This window comes from Grampus griseus (genome assembly GCF_964374135.1).
Source record: "Grampus griseus genome assembly, chromosome: 5".
NCBI classification, from domain to species: Eukaryota; Metazoa; Chordata; class Mammalia; order Artiodactyla; family Delphinidae; genus Grampus; species Grampus griseus.
The window spans coordinates 73,238,408-73,262,273 of record NC_138998.1 but is presented as its reverse complement, the minus strand read 5'-3'; the positions used below and the strand labels follow the sequence as shown (position 1 = coordinate 73,262,273).

The following is a 23,866-nucleotide window of genomic DNA, read 5'->3' as shown; positions in this document are numbered from 1 at the left end:
TGAAAAGAAAAAAGAACAAAATAAATAGAAAGGTAGATGCATGAGAAAGAATTCTAAGGGAAAAATCATAAACACAAGGGCAAGAATACGATCAGACTCTACATCTATACACATTATACTGTTGTTTTCACCTAATTATATATGAGAAACATCTTTCCATATGTCATTAAGTATTTTTTACCATAATATTCCTAATAACTGGACTGCATGGGTAATTCAACATATGAAGGGTCATACTCCATTGAACTTACCCTCTTGTTAGAAAATTAGGCGTTTTCCAAGTTTTTCTGCCATTCTGCGCAATGTGAAGATATACACATTCTTGTATATCTGCTCAATAAATAGTTATTTACTGAGCATCTAATGATTATTACCGGGCACATGCTGGGGTGCATGGTAGTGAAAGAGATGGACACAGTTCCCATCTTCATGGACCTTGCAGCCCAACAGGGAAACAGGGCAATTAAGTAAGAAATTTCAACACTTTTGTGATAAATGGTAGAGAAATTGTATGGTAATAAGGAAGCACATGGCCGGGAAGCCTAACCTACTTTAGATTTTCCTGAGAAAGTGACATGTAATCTGAGACCTGACAAATGAGAGGAGCTAAGCTAAGAAAAGAATTGCAAATAATATTTTAGGGAGAAAGAACAGCATGTGCAAAGGCCTGAATATGAGAAGAGCAGGACACACTCAAGACGAAAGAAATTGAGTGGCAGGTCACCAAGGGCCTTGTCACTGAAGGATGTTAAGCATGGGTGTTCCGTGGCCAGTTTTTTTGCTCTAGAGGAAGCACCCTGGAGCACAATGGACATTAGATTGAAGTGTAGCATGACTCAAGGTAGGGAGGCCATTTAGGAAGCTGTTCAATAGCCCAGGCAAGAAAGGGTGGTGAGCCAGAAGAGGGTGCTGGCAGTGAAGACTCAAAGAAGCAAATGGACCTGGAAAATATTTAGGAGAGGCTGATTCATTTGATAGGGGTGGTAAGAGAGAGGGGAGTCAAAGCTGGATCCCAGGTTTTTGACTTTAGCAACCAGGTGGTGCCATTTACGAGTATCGGGAGAAAGAGATGAGAAAAATTATGAGTTTGGTTGGGTAATGTTGAGTTTGAGGCTCCTAAAAAATCCCCAGATGGCAATAGCCAAAATGCAATTGGACATACAGACTTGCAGCTCAGGATCACTTCTGAGATCTGGACTGGAATTCTAGATTTGGGATCCATCAGCATATGGGTTGTAATCAAAGGTTTGGGAGTGGTGGAGATCTTACAGAAAGAATATGTAGAGAGAGAAAGAAAAGCACCTAGGGCAGACCCTGAAGAACGGCGCCAACACTGAAGGGACAGGCAAAGGAAAAAGACACTTAGAAGGAAAAGCCAACAAGATAGGAGGAAAACCAGGGGGAAAAAGTGCAGCCTTATAGAAGCTGAGGAAAAAGTTTGTGTCAAGAGGAAGGGAGTGGCTAACAGCATCAAATATTTCCAAGAAGTTAAGAAAGACAAGGGCTGAAAAGAGTATGATGGATTTAGTGACTACCTACATGACACGACAAGAGCAGTGAGTGACAGGGGTGAGTTGGGCATGGTGACCAGATTTCACAGTAAAGAGTCATCTGAAGTTGAGGAAGCAGCCAATCTCTCATTTGACACTTGACCCAATTTGAGAATCACTGTCTTTTACTCAAGCAAGTTTAACTCATCTACATTTATTTTCATAATAGTTTTATATGAGTTTGCTTCTTTCATTTTGTTTTATGCTTTCTAGTTTTTATGTGTTCTTGCTCTTTCTTTTCTATTTTATTTTTTGCTGAGTAGACCATTGTGTTTACCATTATCTCATAATATGAACTGGAGTGTAAACAGCCTGCTTTTAATTCTACTCAAACCAGAATCTGAACCCAGGCGGAACCCAGTGGAACCAGAATTTGAACTCTGGGGTCCACAGTCTCAGCCACTGTGCTGTACGGCCTCTCTTGTGACCCCAAATATCCTAATACTCATAGAAAATTAATTTGCCCTTGAAAATAGTTACACCATAAGGGCAATAATTTCACTTGCAGAAATACACTTTAGAGAACTAATCAGAGAATTATGCACATAGGTATTCATTGCAGCATTATTTATAACAAAATGAATTTGCATAGGTTTTCCTTTTTTAAAAATAAGATCCATCAGCTGTTCCTCTTCAGTGCTTATCTTTTTGTCTGTGTTAATAATTTTTGGTCTTGTATCTGAATTTTGGTTGTAAATTGATCACATCCCTTTAAATGCCGATTGAAAAAAATATTTACATTAAAATCTGTGCCCTGCCTGCTTCCTGAGCTGGCTGACTGTTTACAACACAGAACAAGACTTGACATATAAGGATGAAAGAGCTCCTAGTCCGTCTGAAGGAGGCAGAAGAGGCAGGCATTTTCTGGCATCAAAGCTGACATGTTTTAAGACCTGAGAAATTCGGTTCTAAGATGTCTGGCAATGAAGCAGAAAGAAATACAATAAAGTTACATAATTTCCATTGTCCAATAAGACAAAGAATTCAGAGTAATTCTTTTGTGGAGGCAGTTTTTTCTGGGATCTAAAATCAAGCAGGTGTGGGGGGGTCTGAAGCCCCTACCCACCATCCTCTGGGCAGTTCAGGGGGAAGGGCTTGGTCAGTCCTTGCTATAATTATGCCAGAGGAAAATGACATTTTTCTGGGATTCCAATCTTTCCTTTTTGACTGCTAATAAAGCTAATAATTTATATATATATATATATATATATATATATATAAAATAAAATCAAGCAGGAATTTATGTGAACCTTCATATAATGGGTATTGAGGGACACTGAAGACTGGAACAGAGTTCCCCAAACCTTGGAATTTCCTGAGCTATAAGAGGCATGAGAGCATCTTTTGTTGTAGTATTTGGTTGCTTGTCCTCAGTTTCTGAAATTACTTCAGAGCCATAAAGGTGAAATGGGTGTCTTGTTATTCGTAACAAGTCCCTTTCAACCACAACTGACTTTATGTTAATGAGGCGACTTTTGGAAAGCACCTGAAGATGGGGGGCTGGCTACCAGAGGAGCCAACCTTATGATTAGAGGGTTGAAAGTTTCAGTCCTACTCCCTGACGGCTGGAGACTGAGTTCAATCACCAATGACCAATAATTTAATCAATCATGCTTGTGTAACGAAGCCTCCATAAAAACCCAAAGGACAGGGCTCGGAGAGCCTTGGGGTTGGTGAACACATGGAGATGGGGGGAGATGGAGAGGGCAAGGAAGCTCTGAGCCCTTTCCCATGCCTTGCCCTGGGCATCTCTTCCACCTGGCTGTTCCTTTCATAATAAACTGGTGATCTAGTAAGTAACATGTTTCTCTGAGTTCTGTGAGCCCCTTTAGCAAATTGATTGAACCCAAAGTGGGGGTTATTAGAACCTCCAATCTACAGCCAGTAGGTCAGAAGTACAGATAACAAACTGGATGTGCGACTGGCACAGGAGGGGCAGGGGACGTCTTGCGGGACTGAGCTCTTAACCTGTGGGATCTGGCACTATCTCCAGGTGGACAGTGTCAGAATTGAGTTGAATCGTAGGACACCCAGCTGGTGGGGGAGAATTGCCTGTGGGGAAACACACGCCCACATCCACCCTCCGCCACACATTGGGACTGGGTGCTCAGACCCCTTACTATCTTTGAACAGTTTATAAAGAAATCCTGTTAAACCCATAGGCCTGGAGGGCTCTCTATGAACTTGCATAAAAGCACACGGCAAGATATCCTCTCCTAACCTGGGGAAGGTATCTATGCAAACAGGTGAGAGTGGGGTCTGGTATTCTGGCTTCTGGTCGTATTTGTGTCTTCCTCTCATCCGGGGACTCTACCACCAGCAAGGCGCTTTCAGATCCCGTGCTTTTCCAGCTTTGCCATGAAAGCACCCTCACGCGAATAGGAGTTGGAGGTGGGTGAGATGTTGTAGCCCAAAAAGGCCAGCTGTAAGCTAAAATGTGTTTGAAGATTTGCAATTTATATTTAAAATCCATGTGAATTACAGTCTGTTTCATAATGTGTTATAGGTAAAAATGTGTCCCCCGCCCTTAAAACTTCTAACAAAATTGGTGCTCCAGGAAGATGGGCTGTTTTTGTCCTATCTGAGTATCCCTTGGCCAGCTGCCTTGGACCTCCCCACTCCCACAGATACACCATTATTTTAATTTGATGTTGGGCCAGTGCTTTCAGAGTCTAGATTAGTAAACTGCTCCTTTCCAGTATTAGATGTCTTGGAACAGAACATCATGTATTCTTCTAAAGTACAGAAAACAGGGTCTATATAAGCTTTGGTTGACAGGTTTTGTGTTGTTGTTTTTTTTAAGTGACATTAGCTGGTGAACATAAATGAATTGGACTTACTGCTCATCCACTGTTTTACACAGGTACAAACATCCAGTGACCACATTAGGCAAGGGCCAACACATTTCTCAAGAAGGATCTTTTAATCTCTAGCATTCATGATTGTGACCTACCTGAAATTCTAGGGGGGAGATGCCTGGGTGGTGGACACTTGGCGGGGCTAATCTCACTAGAAAAATGAGGCTCTAAGGAGAGGTTTGAAATCTCCAACCTGTCACTGTGTGAGAGCAAGCACACTCTAAGAATTTTGCACGTTGAGTCTTTTTTCTTATAAGCTCATTCCTATTCAGTTGGCCCTTTCTCTGCCTAGGACTCCTGGATCTTACAAGCCTAGGGTTAGCTAAAGCAGCCCTGCGGGGAGGGGTGTTGTGCAAATCCTCTAGGTGGATTTAGGAATGGCCTGGGCCATCATATGTGTTTATGGAAGGCCCGAGATCATTCAGAAAAAGATGTATCCTCTGGAAATTGGAGGCCACAACCTCCAAGAGCAAGACTCATAGAGTGCAGGCCAGGGGTAGGCCAGTAGGCATCTGGAAAGCTCCGTCGAACAAGGAAGAAAATATTTCATTGTGAAAAAGTATCTAAAGCAGATGTTGGCCACCTCTTCCATAGAAGAACCTCAGAATGGCCTCAGCAGTACAGCTATTTTAAGAAAAATGTCCTCTCAATGAACTAGCAAAATGAGTAAGCTACAAATTGTATCCTTAAAGAGCTAACAGATAGAACTGTTTGGTACCACTTCTAAAGAGTCATTTAAATACTGGCAAAACCAATATTTGAGACTACATGTGTTGGCCAATAGGAAGACCCAGAGGAGGTAAGGTCGGGTATTCATTCCTCCAGAGGCCTCCTTGTCGGTTGGCGTGGCTGCATTTCTCTACAGAAAGCTACAGTCCTGCTTGAAGCCCTCCTACAGCTACAGCTCTCACCAAATTCTGGCAACTCCTCCCTCCCCTGCCTCTTCAGGCTTGGGGGTAGTAATGCTGGCTTGAGATGTTTCACCATCCTTCGCTGGTTTCTGCTAAGGCTGCCCAAGCCTTTGTGGACGGACCCTTCATTAAACTCTCCTCAATTCCCCTTTTGCCTATGTCATCTTTCCCCTGCTGGACCCTGACCCACACACGGTCCTCACTCCAGGGCCAGACTGATGAAGCTGTCACCATTTGGAACCTGTCTGGAAAAAGAACACAGTGGCGTGTACCTTGTTCTTAAGGGCTTCTTCCTAGAAATGACACGTGACACTTCTGTCCATTCTTCATAAGCCAAAGCAAATCACAGGTGTATTAGTTATCAATTGCCATATAACAAATAACCCTAAACCTTAGTAGCTAAAAGCAATGAACATTTATGACCTCATGTAGACTCTGAGGGTCAGGAACCTGTGAGCCGATTAGCTGGGTGGTTGTGGCCACAGGTCCCGCACAAGGCTGCAGGCATTTGGAGGCTGGACAGGGGCTGGAGGATCTGCTTGCAAGGCGGCTCACTCACACGTCTGGCAGCTTAGGACTGGTTGTTGGCAGGAGGCCTCGGGCCCTTACCGCATGAAACTCTCTAAAGCACTCCTTGAGTGTTCACATGACATGGCAGCTGGCTTCCCCTGGAATGAGCAAGTCAACAGAGAGTCCAAGAAGCAGCCACAAAACCTTTAAGGACCTAGTCTCAGAAATCAGAGACTTCTAAGTGAGTCAGTAACTCCAGCCCATGCTATATGGGCAAAGCTAAGCTCCACCTCCCGAAGGGGGGAGTATCAAAGAACATGTGGATTTTTTAAAACCACTTCACAAGCCTGTACCTAACTTCAAAGCAAAAGACGTGGCTGGGAGACGAAGCATAAACATTTGGTGAGTAGTACTAATGACTGGAAGAATCCTAGGAGATTTCATTGGCCACTTAAGAGTTCAACAAGATCTCGATCCGAGGTTTACTGCTGTGTTTATGAGTCTTTACTACATGAATCTTGGGGTTATGGTGTTGAAAATATAATTTGAACCCAATCCAGGAATCCCTTGGAATGGGGAGGGGAAAGCCCAGCAACCAGACTTCCTTGAAATGATGTCATTCCCAGGGCTAATCCCCTCTGGGAAGAAGAGCTTCTTCACTTAAAATGAAGCCCTAGGCAGGCGGGAGTGGGGAATCCGCTTTTCTCTATGATCCTCATTGTTCCGACCTTGGGGGCCAAGGTGGTGTCCACCCTGTGGAACTGGGAGGTCTGGGGTCAGAAAGAGGGGCCTCTCTGTGTCCATTGCTCATGTGTATGGCCTAAGCTTTTGGTCAAACCTGTTGGAATGGGCTAGTCTTGTCTCAGAGGACCAGACCATGAGAGTAGGCGATGTATCCACACTTGGGTCAGAGCATCAAGGGGAAAGAGTGCATGGGAGACAGGAGTAGCTGAAGAGAGCCACATGGTCCGGCCCCCTCCCCAACAAGAGAGTCTGTCTCATGAGCAGACCTAGAAATTCTGGGTTGTATCCTATTAATGTATCCAGCATTTTGTTCCTACCAGCTACCCCCAATCTGCCTGACCGCACAACCAGAGCTATCAACACAGCAGCCCAAGAACCCAGGCAATGTGAAGATCTTGGCCCATGAGTGCCAAGGTCATGTCTGTGAGGGAGGTGCAGTCATTTCCAGACCCAAGGCCTGAGGCAGACAGAGATGGAAGACACCTCCAGACCAGGGCAAGAGGTCCAGAAGGGTTGGAGATACTTTCTCTATCTGATGTATCTCAGGCCCTGCAGGGAAATGAAAACCACCTTCCCCAGGATCTGGGAGAAATTTCTGGTGAGCCTCTCCCCGCTGCAAAGCAAGGTCACAGGAACAAACATCCTGCACAACACCTAGTGCTCTGCCTGCTCTACACTGTGGCCTTTGGACCACAGGGTTGTGGCACAGTTCCAACCCGGGCCCAGGGTTTGCTGTGGCCACAATCATTGATTGTACCTGTATGAGGAACAAGCACGGTTTGTAGCCAGCTGAACTTTCTTTTGTCTCCCACTAGCCTTTAAATTTTATTCAGTGGGTAAAACTTTTCTTCTGCCACAGGATGAAAATGCAGCAGGCCTCATGATTTTTCGTGTGCTCAGTTTTAGGGAAGAGAGAGCCTCGCAGTTACTTTAGGTCAGAAAGTCACGCTTGTTCTGTAGTTATATATTAGTCAGTCTTCACTCTTCATTTAAAGGAGTCTTGTTCCTCTCTCCCAGCCAAGGCTTGCAGTTGGTGCTGCCGCCTCTAGGAAAGGCTGCTTCTTCCTCCAACCCGATCCCCTCTCCTCCCCACCCCACAGCAGCTGTTTCCATCATCACCAGGTGAGGGAGAGCGCAGCAGATGAGGTAAGGTCACATGCCACTAGGCTACACAGCTTGGTACTCTCTGGGTTGGTAGGGAATTCAAGCTGACTTTCAATTGCAGGTGCTCCAAGACTCCCACCCCTAGATCTTTCTCCTACGGTTCCTTTCCCCCGTGATTCATCTGTATCCTAAATGGTCACTGGCGACACCTTTAGTTCCAGCTTCCTGCTGCTTGGGCCCCACAGCCTCTCCCCTCTGCTTGGCCCACTTCTGATCCATGGGAAGCACTCACAATCCCCTTAGTTCTAATGAAGTCCCAGATGATCCTAAGACACCAGGTCCTGGCTCTGCCTCAAAGACCCAAGTCAGCACATCTCTCTGTCATCCCCCAGAGAAAGGAATCAGACCCTGGGCCCCTATTCACCTCTCAACTCCAGAGGTCTTGTGGCCACTGTCTCCAAAGGTGGCCGCCACCAATGTCTCCCTTCCCTTTATGTGCGTGTCCACTCAGCTATCAAGAAGCAGAATCTATTACCCCGCCCCCTTAAGTGTGGACTAGCCTGTGACTGCTTAACCAGTAGCACAGCTGGAAGTGACTCAGCCAGTTCTGGACCCATCCTTTAAGAAGACTAGCACCTTGCCTTTCCTCCCTGTTGGTACCTGTATCCATGCTGTGAGGAAGCCCAGGCAGCCACATGGAGGAGAACCGAGCCCCTCAGCCAACAATCCCAGCTGAACTCCCAGCCATCAGATAGCACCAACTTGCCAACCAGATGACCGAGCCATTTGGAGCACAGACAAATGTCCCCACTGAGCCTGGTCTAAATTGTAAAAATGTGAACAAATCAGTGATTATTGTTTTAAGGCACTAGTTTTTAGGGTGGTTTGTTTTGCAGCAATAGGTAACTGAAACGCTTTGCAAGTTCTCCAAGTAGCCCCGTGGAAGCCTTTCTCACTAAGTTTGAGGTGAAGTAGATGGCAGGATGGGGGATTCAGCATGGCAACAGATCTCTCCAAGGAAATCTCTTTGCAAATTACATACTCTCCACACACTCTAACCCATTTTCATATCCCTGATCTGCCTGAGGAGTTGTGAAAACCACTTTAAAATTTCCTTTATAAGGTCAAAGTGTATGGGAATTCTGTCTGACGCTCACACAGATGTCTACTACCGTTCATATTAATTCCTCAGTTAAAGCTGGGGCTCAAAAAACCTCACGTTCAGATTCTGTGGCACTGGGTCCAGGACTGGCTGGGGCAGACACTGACGGTGGGAGTCTTCAAGCAGATGGATGCAACAGTGATTTTTTAAAAAATTTTTAGGCAGGAAATCCTGGCAGAGTCCTATTTGAAGGTCCAAATGAGTCAAAAGCTATGCTGTAGCTGAAGAGGGAGGGGGACGTCCAAGCTGGGCCAGGGCACCTCTCTTTGCTCCTATCCCCCTAAAGCAACATAAATGGCCTGGGGTCTGCAGAGCACAATTTGAACACCACTTGTGTAAGGCAACCAGCTTGGGCTTCGGAGCAGGTGAACATCTCTGCATCTCGGTTTCTTCATCTGCGAAATGTGGAAGATGACAATGCCTGCCTCACCGTTTTTAGGAGAATTGGATGAGCCCAAGAGTGTAAGCACATCTGCTCTTACTTGGTAATCCACAATGTCTCTGCTTTCATTTTGACTCAAGTCTCAACTGAACAGTAGAGAGCCCTCCGCAGCACCCCAGGCCTCTGCAGATCGTCACTCTCTGGGACAAGCGAAGCCCCTCTTCTGGAAAGTGGCCAGACTCCTGGTAAGGGAGGGGTTAACCATGGTTTCCCTCCCCGACAGGATAAAATTCAGGTGGGAGAAAGGCTGAGGCGACTGGGAGGATCACAGAATTGCTGGGATGCCCTGAGGCCTTTTCAGCGCCCCACATGGTGACCCAGGAACTCCTCCCTCACAACCACTGTTGGGAACTTGCTGCATGCTAGGCGGATGCTAAGTGCTTTCCCTGCACTGTTTCATTTAATCCCCACAACGACCCCACGATGCACATACTATGACCCTGCTTTACAGGTTAGAAAACTGAGGTTCATAGATGTTAAACCAGTAATCCCCAAGTTTGGCTGACCATCAGAATAACTGGGGAGCTCTTAAAATGCACATTCCTAGGGCCCCACCTCACAACAACAAAACCAGAACTCAGTTCTTTAGGGTCCAAGGTCTCACACCTATCCAGTGGGAAGACAGGGCTGGGAATAGGGGGAGTCAATGGAGGCGGCTAGAGCCAGGGTGCACCAGACAGCCAGGCCCTCTTACAATCTACCCGAACGTGACCCCAGCCTCACCATAGGCCCACCCACCGCAAAGCCAGAATTGGAATGCAGGCCACACTCTTATCCATGAAGTTGCCACCATCCGAGGATCCCCTAGGGCAGAACTTCATAAACGTGAAGATGCGTCAAAGCCACCAGGAGGGTGCTGACGCAACCAGCTGCGTGGAGTTTGTGATTCAGTAGGTCTGGGGTGGGGCTGAGAATCTGGAGTTCTAAGTTTCCAGGTGATGCTGATGTGGCTGGTCCAGGCTCCACACTTGGAGATCCACTGCCTTAAGGTGGAAGGAGGAGCCGGCACCTAGAGCAACAGGTGCTTCTCTAGATTTCTTTTCTAAGGGTCTGGGATGAAGGGCTCTGAGCAGCCTGGATGCCCCACTCTGCAACCCCAAGGTACATGTACCCCAAGCTAGATGAATTCCCCCATCTCTCCTGCACGCGAGCACCTTGATGCCAGGCGTCCCAAGCTGCTCCTGGTCTCAATAAGGAACAGTATCCTGGGGAAAGGGTCTACAATTTGCCAGTGCAGAGAAGTCAGGCCCTACCTGGGTCAGGACTGATGGGATTTCTGGTTTCCGACCACTCCGTGTGGACCCCCATCCATCCACGCGGGGGCTTCTGGCATGGTGGTGGTGTGCTCACGTGTGTTTCTATGCTTTTGGCAGCTCCGCATTTACCACTGACCAAGAAAAGAAGAACCGATTTAAAGTTCTTAGGCTCTCACTGCTCCCTCATTGAGTAATTGTCCTGAGAGCAGTTGCAGACATTAGCACTAATTACTTAATTTAATTTTATGTGCTCCTTGTTAGGGTCCCAAATTCAATCTACAAATTAATGGCAGCTCACATGCAAATGAATGGAATTCACAGTCCCCAGACTTCATGGTTTTGGTTTTGGTCTTTACAACAGCCCTACAGCCCATAAGCCAGCACTGGGTATTTCCTTCTCATCCTCAAAAAAACTCTTTCTGATTCATCAAGCACCTAATTGCACAGCTCTTGAGGGACTTTCTACCAAAAATGAATATCAGCATCCAGTGGGCCTTGGCCCCTTCATCACTCCCACCCCCACCAATTGCAGACTCACCCGCCCCCACGGCTCCCCTCAGTGCCCTGACTTAACTGACCTGTTCCTGACCCCCGACCCCTATCTGTTCCTCCCAATTTTTCCACTCGAACCTAGGCCCATTAGGGTTTGGGCTAAGAGCCCTACGTTGGGCGTCAGGACATGTGGGCCCGCCTACTGACCAGCCGGCTGCAGTTTTCGCACCTAAATACAGGAGCAACAGGATGGTAGTTTCTGCTGAAGGAAATGGGAGGTGCTGCTGAGAAGAGAAATCTAGGGCTGTTATGATCTTAGGACTCGGGGAGGAAGTCCTTCCTCCGGGGGTTTTGGAACTCGGCTTGGAGATGTCGGGAGGGCAGGAAGCAGCTCTGGGGGTGGCCAGTGTGGGTGTGGAGCGCAGGGGGGGTTCACAGCATCACTGGGCTGCCATTTCATTTTTGCTGGCGGCTGCAGTGAGGGACAGCCTCCAGCTTCCAGGGGGACCCAAAGAGCCCCTGGAGGATTCAGAGCTCTGGGGAGAACTAGCCCAGGCTTGACATAAGCTGTGTGGAGAAGCTCAAAGAGCTCCACCTCTGAAACACCATCGCCACGGGAGCCCAGGCCAGCCCCAGCTGACCATAACCTGCAGAGAGAGCCCTGAGAAACAGCTGTGGCCTGGGAGGCAGGCCGCACGGAGAATGGTCCTTTGGCCTCTTTATCTTCTCAGACATGAAGTGACCACAACCGGGAATCGCTCAGGGTCTCTAGACTTACTATCGGGAGGACACCTTTTTTTAAGCTTTACTGAGGTAAAATTGAAAAATAATGGGAGACATTCTTAATAAGTTGTATGTTGGGAGCTTGGAATCGCTTATTTGGGCCTCAAAAAATAGTTGCTTATTTTCATCCAAGTTGGTAAAGCAAGACATCTGTTATTTGAGAGAACTATCCTGTCTTAGCCCATCCAGGCTGCTGTGCCGTCATACCACACACCAGGCAGCCGATAAGCAACAGAAATTTCTCACAGGCCTGGAGGCTGGAAGTCCAAGATCAGGTGTCCGCAGGCTCAGGTTGTGGTAAGAGCCCTCTTCCAGGTGCCAATTCTTTCTGGGCCCTCACATGGTGGAAGGGACAAGAGAGCTCTGTGGGTTCTCTTTTATAAGAGCACTAATTTCGTTCCTGAGGGGTCCACCCTCAGGATCGAAGACCTCGCTTCTTAATACCATCAGGCTGGGCATCAGGACTTCAACATATGAATCTGGGGGGAAATGAACACTCAGACCATAGCATAGCCTGATCCCTACGGGCCCATCAGCAGTGATGTTCCATGATTCCATGAGCTATCCCCATTCCTTACTTACCTGAACAATAGCCAACAGTACTGAACACTTAGCCCAGTGTGCCAGGCACTGTGCTAAGCACTTGACATGCATTATTGTACCAAATACAACATTTCTGCACAGGAGGGGCTATACTTATGCCCACCTTGCACCAAGGAAACCAAGTCTCATCAAACTCAAGTAACTTACCCCAAATCACAGAACTTGTAAAAGGTGGAGCTTAGAGCTCCACTCCTGGCTGCTTCTCCAGCATCAGTCCCACCCAGAGGTTCCTAACTCCTGTGACAGTCAGGAACTCACTCTGCCTGTGGAGCAGAGAGACCCTCCCCCAAGCATGAGGACAGGGCACTGGGAGCAGTCAGATTGCAGCAAGGGACACTGCTGAGGCGGGCTTGGAGTTCAACCCTGGACCATCTAGGCAGAACCCACGTGTGGCAGAATGTTAAAAAAAAAAAAAAATCCTTTTGCTGTTCTATTTCTGTTGAAGGACAGACACAGTTAGACAATACAAATGTGTGCTTGTTCGAAGGGTTTGAAAGAGATGCTGCTGGGCAAGAGGGGGAAAGCAGCAAGCAAAGCCCTCATGCTTGTTCAGGAACTCTAAAAAGAAAGTATAAAACCCTTTTTCTTTTTTTTTTTAAAGGAGGCAGAAAAATCTCAAACCATGACTGGGAGACTGACGAAATGAGAGGGGTTTGTGGACTCTTAGATCAGAAAGAGGCACATCTTCTCTCACAAGCTGGATGGGTGGAAGGGTGGGTGGTTGGATGGTGAGTTGAGAATTCTCTCCAAAACCGGGACTGTCCCAATCCCCAGGAGGGCTTTCGGGCCATCAAGTTCCCCTCTCTAATATCCTTGCCCCAGATTCTGATAGGCTCTCCCAGCTGAGGATGGCCCCAAAGCCTAGATTACTGCTACGGGTGGAGAATGCAGGGGGCAGAAGCAGCAAGGAGTGGGCGGAAAGCCAGGGAGATGAGTTAGGAGTGGAGATTTCCCCCTGAGGAATCATACTGATGAAATCTAGGCTAGAGAGGTCCACGTTCAAAGGTCTGTTTACTTTATTATCGTTTTACCCCGAGGAATGTGCCTGTTGGGTTAATGTTTATTTTATTGAATAATCTAGTTTTAAGCATGTCAATAAGAGTCAGTGCTACTTTATAGGAAGAAAATGCAGTTTGTGGCTGATTTCATATCTCCACCAAGAGGTCCTTCCTGGGCCCATTGGCTCTACTGCCACCTGGTGGTGGATTCCTTTAGCGTGGGGCTGGCCATTTGGGTCGCAGACCAGAACCCCAGCCCAGGGTTGGAATCCTGGCTCCGCTCACCCAGAGCAGGATGACCAGTTCGACAGAGTTCCACTCTCTGAATTTCAATTTCCACATCTTAAAGTGGAGACCGTAATACCGGCTTTGGGGGAATTTTGTGATGATCCAATGAGTTAACGTATGTGTAGTGCCTAGTGCAGAGTAAATGTTTAATAAACTATTCATTAGTCGTATTGGGAAAGAACTTGATATCCCCGTGGGGTTCTGTTCTCCTCATTTCCATTCTGACTCGAGTGAAGCTATGGAAGGCGTGGCCCCCGCATTGGCGGCTGAATCAGAGGCTGAGAGATGTTGGCATGTTGGGCCAAATCTAACAGGGGAAATGTAACAGGAATAAAGTTATAATTTATATTTATTGTTCACCAAGTGTCCACAAATGTGGGGGATGCCTAGCTGACAAAAAAAGACCAGGCCGAAAACACTGAGAGATTGTAAGAACACACAGCTCAACCACAACCAACTGGGTGACTCCACACTGAAAACTAATTTGATCAACAGTCGTGAAGGAGCAACAGATATGACAAGCCTTTAAAATGTTCACTCACCCTGACCTCTTAATTCCACTACTAGGACTCTACCCAGAGAGAGTTGTACACAAAGATGCTCATTACAGTGAAAAATTAAAAACAATAAATGTCCAATAATAGAGGACTAGTTAATTAAATTGTGGCTTACCCATATGCAGTCCTTCAAAATTTAAGGGAAAAATCTCATCATATAAATTGGGGTGCGGAATATAATTAGAACTAGAGGATCATAACATACTGATACAAAGTTTCAATTAAATGAAGATAAAAATTAGAAGACTTCATGCACCTCATGAGACAGCTTCAAATTGTGTAAGGCATAAATTGACAAAACTATCAGGAGAAATCGACAAGTTCAACATTGAAGTAGGAGATTTTAATACACCTCTTTGAGTAGCTGATCAAGCAGACAAAAAATAAAACCAGTAAGGAAGAAGGGTTGAACTCCACAATTTAGAAGCTTAATAAGAACCCTGCATAGGACACTGCACCATACAGCTGAAGAAAACATGTCCTTTTCAAATGCAGACTTGACCACACACACAGAGAAACCAGCAATATCAGTACTTGATGCTAAATTCTAAGACTGGTGAGGATAGCGAGCCAGATGCTCTTTGTTTGGAACTCAGAGAAGATCCCCCACAGGAGGTTATGGCTAAGATGAGTTTGTGAAGACAGTTCTCCAGATAAATAAGATGGGGCTGGGAGCTGAGCCTGCCTCAGGCAGAAGTCGCCGGTCCGAGGGTCCTGAGGCAGACAAAAGCAAGTGAGCTCAGGGAACTACAGAGAGCATCCCTTGGTGTCTGTAATACCAAGCTCTCTCAGTCAGCCTGCTTCCAGGCAGAGGCTCTCTCATGAATATCCAGGCCCCACCAAAAGCTATGGTTCAGTTTCCGCCTCTAACAAGAGACGGGGGTCTTCAGTTACCTCCAAGCTGCGGCATGTCCCCCAGAGAGAAACATGAGCTGGGCCCGAAAAGGAGCCGTCCAGAGCTCAGGTGTCAGGCAGGCGTGGTGAGCTAGCTCACCACAAGCGGGAAGGTCACAGGACTCTGCGGCTCCGCCAACCACCAAAGAAACTCTCTGTCCCTCGCCTACGGGGACCCCTAAAGAGCCTTAGAGGCCTGCAGGCTGGGCCAAGCAAAGTGGGAGCCAAGACTTCCAGGCCTGGTCCAACCCAGCTATGTGACCCAGATCACCCGTCATCCTCTGGGGCTCAGGCCACCTGTTAAACACAGGTATCACTGGCCTCCTGCCCACCCCAGCAAGGTGTCACATACACAGGCTCAGGTTTAGGAGGGAACTCGAGAGGTGTTTGCAACAGTAACTGTCCAAAGCCCCTGCGTGGTGGAAAGCTAGTGTTCATCCCAAACATTCATTCAGCCAACTGCTTTCCCGTGTCCTCCCCACAAACCACTCTCCATGTGCCCCCGTGACCTGGTGTGGGACCTCGCCTTATCCCCCTCTCAGTCCCCGTCCCTGGCAAGTGGTGAGATGTGATAGCCACGAGAGGTTTGGGCAAGCCACTCAGGCCTTTTAGCTCAAGAGACAAATATGAAGGGAGAATACAGAAAGGAAGTTGGGAATCTGCTGTGTGACTGTGAGCAAGTCACTTCCCCTCTCTGGTTATGTCTCCTCATTTTTAAAAAGAGGGGAAATCATCTCTAAGCTCATTTCTTGCTGAAGATTCTGGGATCCTATCATTGAAAGAACTAGGTCTATTTCAAGGGTCAGTTGAGCAAATTCTTAATCAAAGGATATCCTCCCTTCCATTGACTTACCAGGGCTGCTGAGAGGTGCAAGGAATCAGAAGTGGGGCTCGCTGAGCCACAGACCGGGAATTAGACCTCACAAGGGGCTGTTACCGAACCAGGTACCAGATTCGTTCTGCGCCCCACGCAGCAAGCCAAAATGCTGAGACGCTGAGGTTTACAGCAACAACAGCGCTTATTCACAAAGCAGCCAAGCCGAAGGGAGAACACGCCTCACATCTGCCTTCCCACGGACAAGGGGCTCGGGGCATTTATGGGATAGAAATAAAGATACCTGGCGGCCCGAGGTGTGGGGAACAGGAGAAAAAAGGTGACTGGAAAAAGGTGAGGTAATCCACGTTCTGCGCAGGCGGATCCAAGCCACAGGCATCAACACGTTGAAAAATGGAGGCGCTTAGCTCCGCCTGAGGGCGGAGTTTCCGGCCCTCTGACGTCAAAAGGTCATCGAGTGGACACTCGCGCATGCCCAGTTGAAAGGTCGGTAGTCCGTCCAGTCTCAGGACCAGCTCAGCTCAGAGTAGACGCAGGTGACTCCAAGTTCCCGGAAAGCAAGTCGGGCAAAAACGTTATTGTCTCGGCTACGTGCTGCGCGGAGGACGTGCAAGCCTTTCCTAGACAACCTTGACTAGTGAAGGCAGGTGAAATGGATTTTTGACTAATGGTTACCCACGGTCTCACGGCTGCCACCAGGACTTGGGGCAATAGGTCCACTGTTCTTCAGTCATCCCCACCTGCCTGAATCAACACAGGGGGAACACTGGTGTTTCTATCAGGGCTGACCAACATTTTTGATATGCTAATAAGTCCTAAGAGAAGTCAGTCCTTCACATGTGTGTGCATGTGTGTATCTACAGATACCTACAGAGATACATACATGTAGAGAAACTTGTGATCTCTCTCTCTTCAAAAATATACGAATATATAGTGAATCAAGAAAAGTAGAATTAGGAATTCCCTGGCAGCCCAGTGATTAAGACTCCATGCTTCCACTGTAGGGGACACCGGTTCGATCCCTGGTCGGGGAACTAAGATCCGGCAAGATGCGCGGCATGACCAAAAAGAAATAAAAGAAAAGTAGAATTATGTGATAAAATGTAGGTTTGGTTCTTGAGCATCTTTGGGGGTGTAAGGGAAACAGGGACGATACCCCAGTTCACAGTGGTGCGCTTCAGCTTGCTGATGGGAACTTATGGTGCCTCAACACCAGCAATGAGCAGTCTTCCTGTTTCCTGCTTAATCTGGGCCAGCCTCTGAAGGGTCATACTTATTTCTGGGTCCTAAGTTTTGAGAAGGATACTTCAAACCAGAGGCTCCCATGTAATATCAGCTCAGGTGGGGTGGAGTCTGGAAAGCACTGAGTGATAGTTGAAAGAATTGGGCATTCGGAGCCTGGACAGGAGCAGACGGGGGGGAATGTAGTAAAGGCACACACAAAGGCAAGGGATATATAGGTTAGCATAGAAATAGAGTTGAGTTTTTACGAAAATGTAAGTAGAAGGAAGAAAGATTAGTTACAATGGCCACGTCCATATCCGCACATAGAGTTTCATCCTTCGGTCTCCTTTCATCCAGCCTGCTCTCCTCAGTGACTTTGTTCATTCCATCTATCTCCTAATGTCTCCCAAACCCATCTTCAGCCAAGATCCCTCCAGAGCTTCATACTTGTACATCCAACTCCCTCCTGGTCACCTCCACCTGGATGTTCTCATGCATACCAAGCTCTACATGTCCTGAAGTGAACTCTTCTCCACATCCATGACCATATTGGAAAGGGCTTCAAGTTTTATGGGCTGCATTTTTACCAACCACATCTGGAAGGCAAGGGAAGGTATGGAATGTGTCATTTATAACTAAATGGTAAATGTTTACCATTTCCATTTGCCTCTATCCTTAGAATGAGGTGTTTTCAACTTGGTTGCTCATCGGAATCACCTGGGACATTTTTAGAAAATGCAGATTTTTTTCCAGGCCCCACCCAAAACTCCATGAATCAGAATCCCAAGAATCTTAACTTTTCTTTCTTTCAAATTTTGACTCCCACTAATGAGATCAACGAAAGTCCATTATGTTAATTAACAAGTCATAAATTTCACCACTGAAAATTCATTTCTCACATTTATTATAGTCAGTAGGAAAGATCAGGAATTGATTTCGAGGGAATGAATGCCTTGGCTCTTATCACCACTTTTAACCAGAAAATACACCTCTCAACCATTCTCTTGAAATTTAGCAATTCTGGGAAGCATTATCCGCTTGATGCCTCCAGAGGGAATCTACCCTTCATTTGGCCTCTCTGAGCATCAGGTGGTTGATTGTACAGTATTAATTTGTTCTCACACTAATTCTGTTCTTTGGAGAAACTCTTAAATCACTCTCTCTCTCCCTCTCTCCACCCTGCCCCGCCACCAAACTGGCAGCTCAGAAGTAGGGAAAGAAGGGGCAGGGCAGCCAGGACAGGCACCGAAAGGTCCTAACCTCCACACTGGCCCACACCAATTTTCAGTGGGCTCCCATGCTGCCCCTTGGCCTGGGGATGGCCCTGAGTTTCCGGCCTCAGATATCTGACAAGAATCTGTCATTTTGTAGCCTCGATGTGCTGCTGGCTACCTTTCTGTACTTTTGATAGCTTTTCCCCTTGAACAAGCAAAATATGGCTATGCTCACCTTGTGGGCAGAGGTGGGGGGTGGGGATGAGTAAAATGTAGGCAGTTCTAAGTAGTAGGTCATTGCCAAATTATTTTAAAACCAGCATGGGAATCTAATTAGACATGGATGTGCTAGAATACACCTCCATTCCTGCATCAGCCGCTCCCTGGGTTACACACTCTGCTTCCCACTCTCAATCCCTTTTTTTTTTCTGATTTCCCCTACATTTCACAACACAAAGTTTATTAGCAAAATCATATATTTAATATATTCTGGGTACTAGACTCTTATCAAATATATCATTTGCAAATATCTTCTCCTAGTCTGTGGATTATATTTTCACTTTCTTGAATAGTCATAAATTTAGCTTTTGATAAAATCTTGCTTTCATACAAATCTATAGATACAGTTAACTTAAATTTGTTACTTGGCATTACATACAGAATGGACGGACAACAAAGTCCTGCTGCATAGCAGAGGGAACTATATCCAATATCCTATGATAAGCCATAATGGAAAAGAATATAAAAAAGAGTGTATATATTGGGCTTCCCTGGTGGCGCAGTGGTTGAGAGTCCGCCTGCCGATGCAGGGGACACGGGTTCGTGCCCCGGTCCGGGAAGATCCCACATGCCGCGGAGCGGCTGGGCCCGTGAGCCATGGCCACTGAGCCTGTGCATCCGGAGCCTGTGCTCCACAACGGGAGGGGCCACAACAGTGAGAGACCTGCGTACCGCAAAAAAAAAAAAAAAAAAAAGTGCATATATATATGTATAACTGAGTCACTTTGCTATACAGAAGAAATTAACACAACATTGTAAATCAACTATACTTCAATAAAAAAAAAGAAACAGACTCACAGATATAGAGAACAAACTAGTGGTTACCAGTGGGGAGAGGCAAGATAGGGGTAGGGGATTAAGAGGCACAACTATTAAGTATAAAATAAATAAGCTACAAGGATATATTGTACAGCACAGGGAATATAGCCAGTATTAATGACTTTAAATGGAGTATAATCTTTAAAAATTGTTAATCACTATATTGTACACCTGAAACTTTCATAATATGGTAAATCAACTATACTCAATAAAAAAGAAAAAGAAAAACAAAACAAAAATTTGTTAGCTGGTTTGTGAAAAAAAATTCTCTTTAAATTTAGATATAACAGTATTCCTTATAAAAATTTACTTCATTGTATTAACACATATTCAAATTATCAGATAAATATTTCTTATAGAATGTGGCCTGAACAAAAAAGAATAAAGCCTAAGTTGTGATGGGACAGTTACTTCTGGTTTTGTCACGCGATGGAGGTTGTCATGGAGGATCTATCAGATTCAGCAGGAAGTGGAAGGTCAAGGGGCACCGCTGTCAGGCTGCATTCTTTCTTATTTCACCCAAGAAGTCATAGGTCTGCTCTGAAATGCCGAAAGGTTCATGGAGCCCCGCTGGCGACAGCAGAGCCTGGAGCGCGCCCTCGTTTTCTTGGTTTTGCTTGAGCAAGTCAGCGATGACCTTCCATTGGGCAGCCTCTGTCTCCTCCTCTGCCCACCTGAACGGGGGCAGGAGCGCGGAGTGGAGGAGGCGGTCGTGGTAAACCAGGAGGAACACGGCCTTCAGTAGCTCCTTGTCTCTCTTCTCTGATCTCTTTCTCAGCCCAGGAACTCCTGAGTGCATCCATTATGTCAGGCTGCTCCAAGAGCTTGGGGAAGGTGGCCAGCACTGGATTACTAATTAAATCAGCACTGTGCATGCTCACCCTGTCTTTCAGGAGCACATCTCCAAGAATCTGGCGATAAAATATCAACAAATGAACGGAGCACATACTTCCCATTAATGTTTCCGGCAGTAGACTTAGCATGTTCCTTGATCTTCTGTTCAAAGATCTCAGTTTTACTAGAAGTTGAGGCTGCCTTCTCACTGTCATCATCTGATGGAAAACACTACCATGTGCCCTTCTGGATACTGAAGGGTCCACGTCAACACCTTTTTCATAAGGGGTGCCTCCATTCAAGAAGAGTTCATAAGGTTTTGCTGGAATAGGAATTCCACTGGCATGAAAAAGTTTAAGAAACACCCAGCCACAACTTAATTCTCCTCTTTCACCAGTTGAATTGCGAATATAAGAAATTCCAAGTTCAAATAATATTCCAAGATCTGGAGAAGAAGAATTGGACCTAATGAAACAGTCAGCATCAAGCAAGCAGGGCAAGATGCCAGTAACCTGGGAGAAAAGGTCCATGTTTTGGGTTTCTTAGGTTGCCACGTGGCCCTGACTGTATGAATGTTGCTCAGAACCTTATTGCCGTCAAACAGACAGAAGCGCACGTGTCTGCTCAGAACCTGGATGCTCACTCCTGGGACAGGAATCATCTTACAGCTCCAGAGGGTCAGAATCAAGGAAACACAACTTGGTCTTGACCTAATAGAGCCTGTTTTAGCACCCCACATTAGATCTCTGAAGGCCAGTTGTGAAGTAGTGAGCTCTGGTTGTAAGAAGTAACTTGCTCGAAATTGATCCCCTTGCTCTAGAAGCTGGAAGGGAGTGGAAGGCCTGAACCCGGCAGGAATAGCTCCCATCGTGGTCAATACGTCGACGGTGTTAATCTGCTCTGAGATGGCTTTTCGGACTGCACTCCAATGAGAATCGGTTCTTTGTTTAACTTCTGCTCCTTCTGCCATGTCTACCTCTACATCTTCTTCACTGCCTTCTTCACTAGACTCCTGGCCTTCTTCTTTATTATAGGGCTCCAAGTCTGTTCTGGGACTAAGACCTTTGTTTCCTTTGGCATTCTAGCCATCCACCAACCATCAGGGTTTTATTCAATTATAAGGCGAATTTCCCCTTTCTTAAATGTAAGGTCTCCGACTTGCTGAGCCATAAAATCTCCAACAGCAACGTATTCTCCACTCGTGGCCTCGTCATCTTCTTCTTCTTCATCTTCTTCAGCAGAATTGTCATCGTCCTCTCCTTCAGTAAGCGCCCCAGTTTCAGCGACATTTTCTCTACTTATGGACACAGGAAGTTCCTGCAGTTGGTGGGTAAGCTTATCCAGAAGATTGTGTTCCTCCTCTTTCGTCTGATTGTAACTCCCAACAGGGGCAGGTTCATCAGCCTGTGAGAGAATATAAGTTTTGCTTAATATTTGAAGAGGATTTTTATTTTCATCTATTGCCTGTTTTAATTGGATACATCTTTGGTAAATATCTCACCTTTTACTGGCTTCTAGAGCTCCTTTCAGTCGACTCTCAGAAAGCAAATCATCAAGCTGCTGCTTCAGCTCCTGACTGCGACGCTGCAGGAACTGGAGGGGATCGTGCTGCCACCTCGCCAGCATCTCCTTCGCCTCGGCCTCAGTCCCTTTTTGACCAGTGCTGCAGCAGGAGGCTCAGCCAGAGCCGCTACATGAAAATCCTCACAGGGCGACCCTTTCATAGATAACCAAGAGCTGACTTTTCCTTGAAGCACATGCTCAAACTGGAATTAGAACATGAAGTTCACTCAACGTCATTGGAAATACACTATGTACCATTTTATGTAGGATATAAAACTTTATTTTGAAAAATTCCCACCAAGTTTATCTTACAGACGTACTCTTACATGAGCATAAAGATGAGGAAATTCATTGCATCATTTATAATGGTCCCAGACTGGAACCCACTCTCATTTCCACCAATGTGAGGCTAATAAATTATGGTCTATATGAAATACCACATGGCCAAAAAGAGATAGAGGTATATGTATTGACACGGAGCCCTCTTCGAGCTATAGTAAGTATGCGTGGTATGCTCCCCTTTGTGTGTGTGCAGGGGTGTATGCACATGCGTGTGACAATTTCTGGAAGGATACACAGGAACCCAACAAGATTGGTTACCTCTGTGGAGAGGAACAGGGAGACTGAGGGATGGGAAATGAGAGAGAACGACCCAACTTTTCATGTATAGGCCTTTAGCACCATTCTAAAAAATTTTTTAACCATCTCCATATATTAACTTAAAAAAACATTTTAACATTCTCTTGAAATGTCAAATATGAATTTCACAATCTACAAGAAACTTTGATATGTCCTTTAACATTTACATTTATAGTACTATGGGATCCTTGATTTTAATACAGTCTTTGATTTGACCTCTTTTACTTCCCTGGGTGGGGATGGGGAAACAGAATTTGGCTTTTTTTTTTTTTGCCTTTATGTGCCTATTGTGCATTCTCTGCCTTTTTCTCTGCTTATTATATATTAGGAGGAAGAAGGAATTATTTTTACATTTTTATTACACATATTCTGAATTAGCTACTGCCTCACACTATTTCTCCTTTCTTCATCTCGTCACATAAAGGAGCACAGCATTTACACCCCATGCAGTGTTCCTCACTGTGGTTACTGGAAACCATCACTTTAAGACATTATCTATTAATAAGTGGGGAAGGGCAGATGTGGACACTGCCCTTTCATTTCAGTATGCTGTAGCCATATTTTGCTGATAGCCTAATTCCTGATACTTATTTGTTTTAATCTTCTGACTTTTAGTTAAAATTCTTTTGGGAGCCACATTTGGAGGGAAGATGTGTGCTTTTGTCAATTTCATTACCCATGTCCATATTCATTCCCAGTGTATTGTGCTGTCTAGTACATGTACCAACTTTTTTTTAAATTGGTGTATAGTTGATTTACTATGCTATGCCAATCTCTGCTGTACAGCAAAGTGACTCAGTTATACACATACATTCTTTTTTTTTAATATTCTTTTCCATTATGGTTTATCCCAGGAGACTGGATATAGTTCCCTGTGCTATACAGTAGGACCTTGTTTATCCATTCTAAATGTAATAGTTTGCACCTACCAACCCCAAACTCCCAGTCCATCCTTCTCCCTCCTCCCCTCCCCCTTGGCAACCACAAGTCTGATGTGTGTCTGTGAGTCTGTTTCTATTTTGTAGGTAGATTCATTTGTGCCATATTTTAGACTCCACATAAAAGTGATATCATATGGTATTTGTCTTTCTCTTTCTGACTTACTTCACTTAGTATGATAATCTCCAGTTGCATCCATGTTGCTGCTGCAAATGGCATTATTTCGTTCTATTTTATGGCTGAGTAGTATTCCATTGTATATCTGTAGTACATGTACCAACTTTGATAAAGTTCCTATTGGGCCATGTTGTCTGAGGTAGTGAGTGATTACTGTTATTTTTCTTTTGGTTGCAAAGCAGTTTGGTGTA

General features: G+C 45.8%; 1 pseudogene across 1 annotated transcript; it reads right to left on the bottom strand.

The window, feature by feature from the left end:
- Positions 1 to 20,016: 20,016 nt before the first annotated feature.
- On the bottom strand, positions 20,017 to 21,983 carry LOC309822626 (nephrocystin-1-like; annotated as a pseudogene). The gene has a single exon. The product of its transcript is annotated as a nephrocystin-1-like (transcript).
- Between the last annotated feature and the right edge of the window lie 1,883 nt (positions 21,984 to 23,866).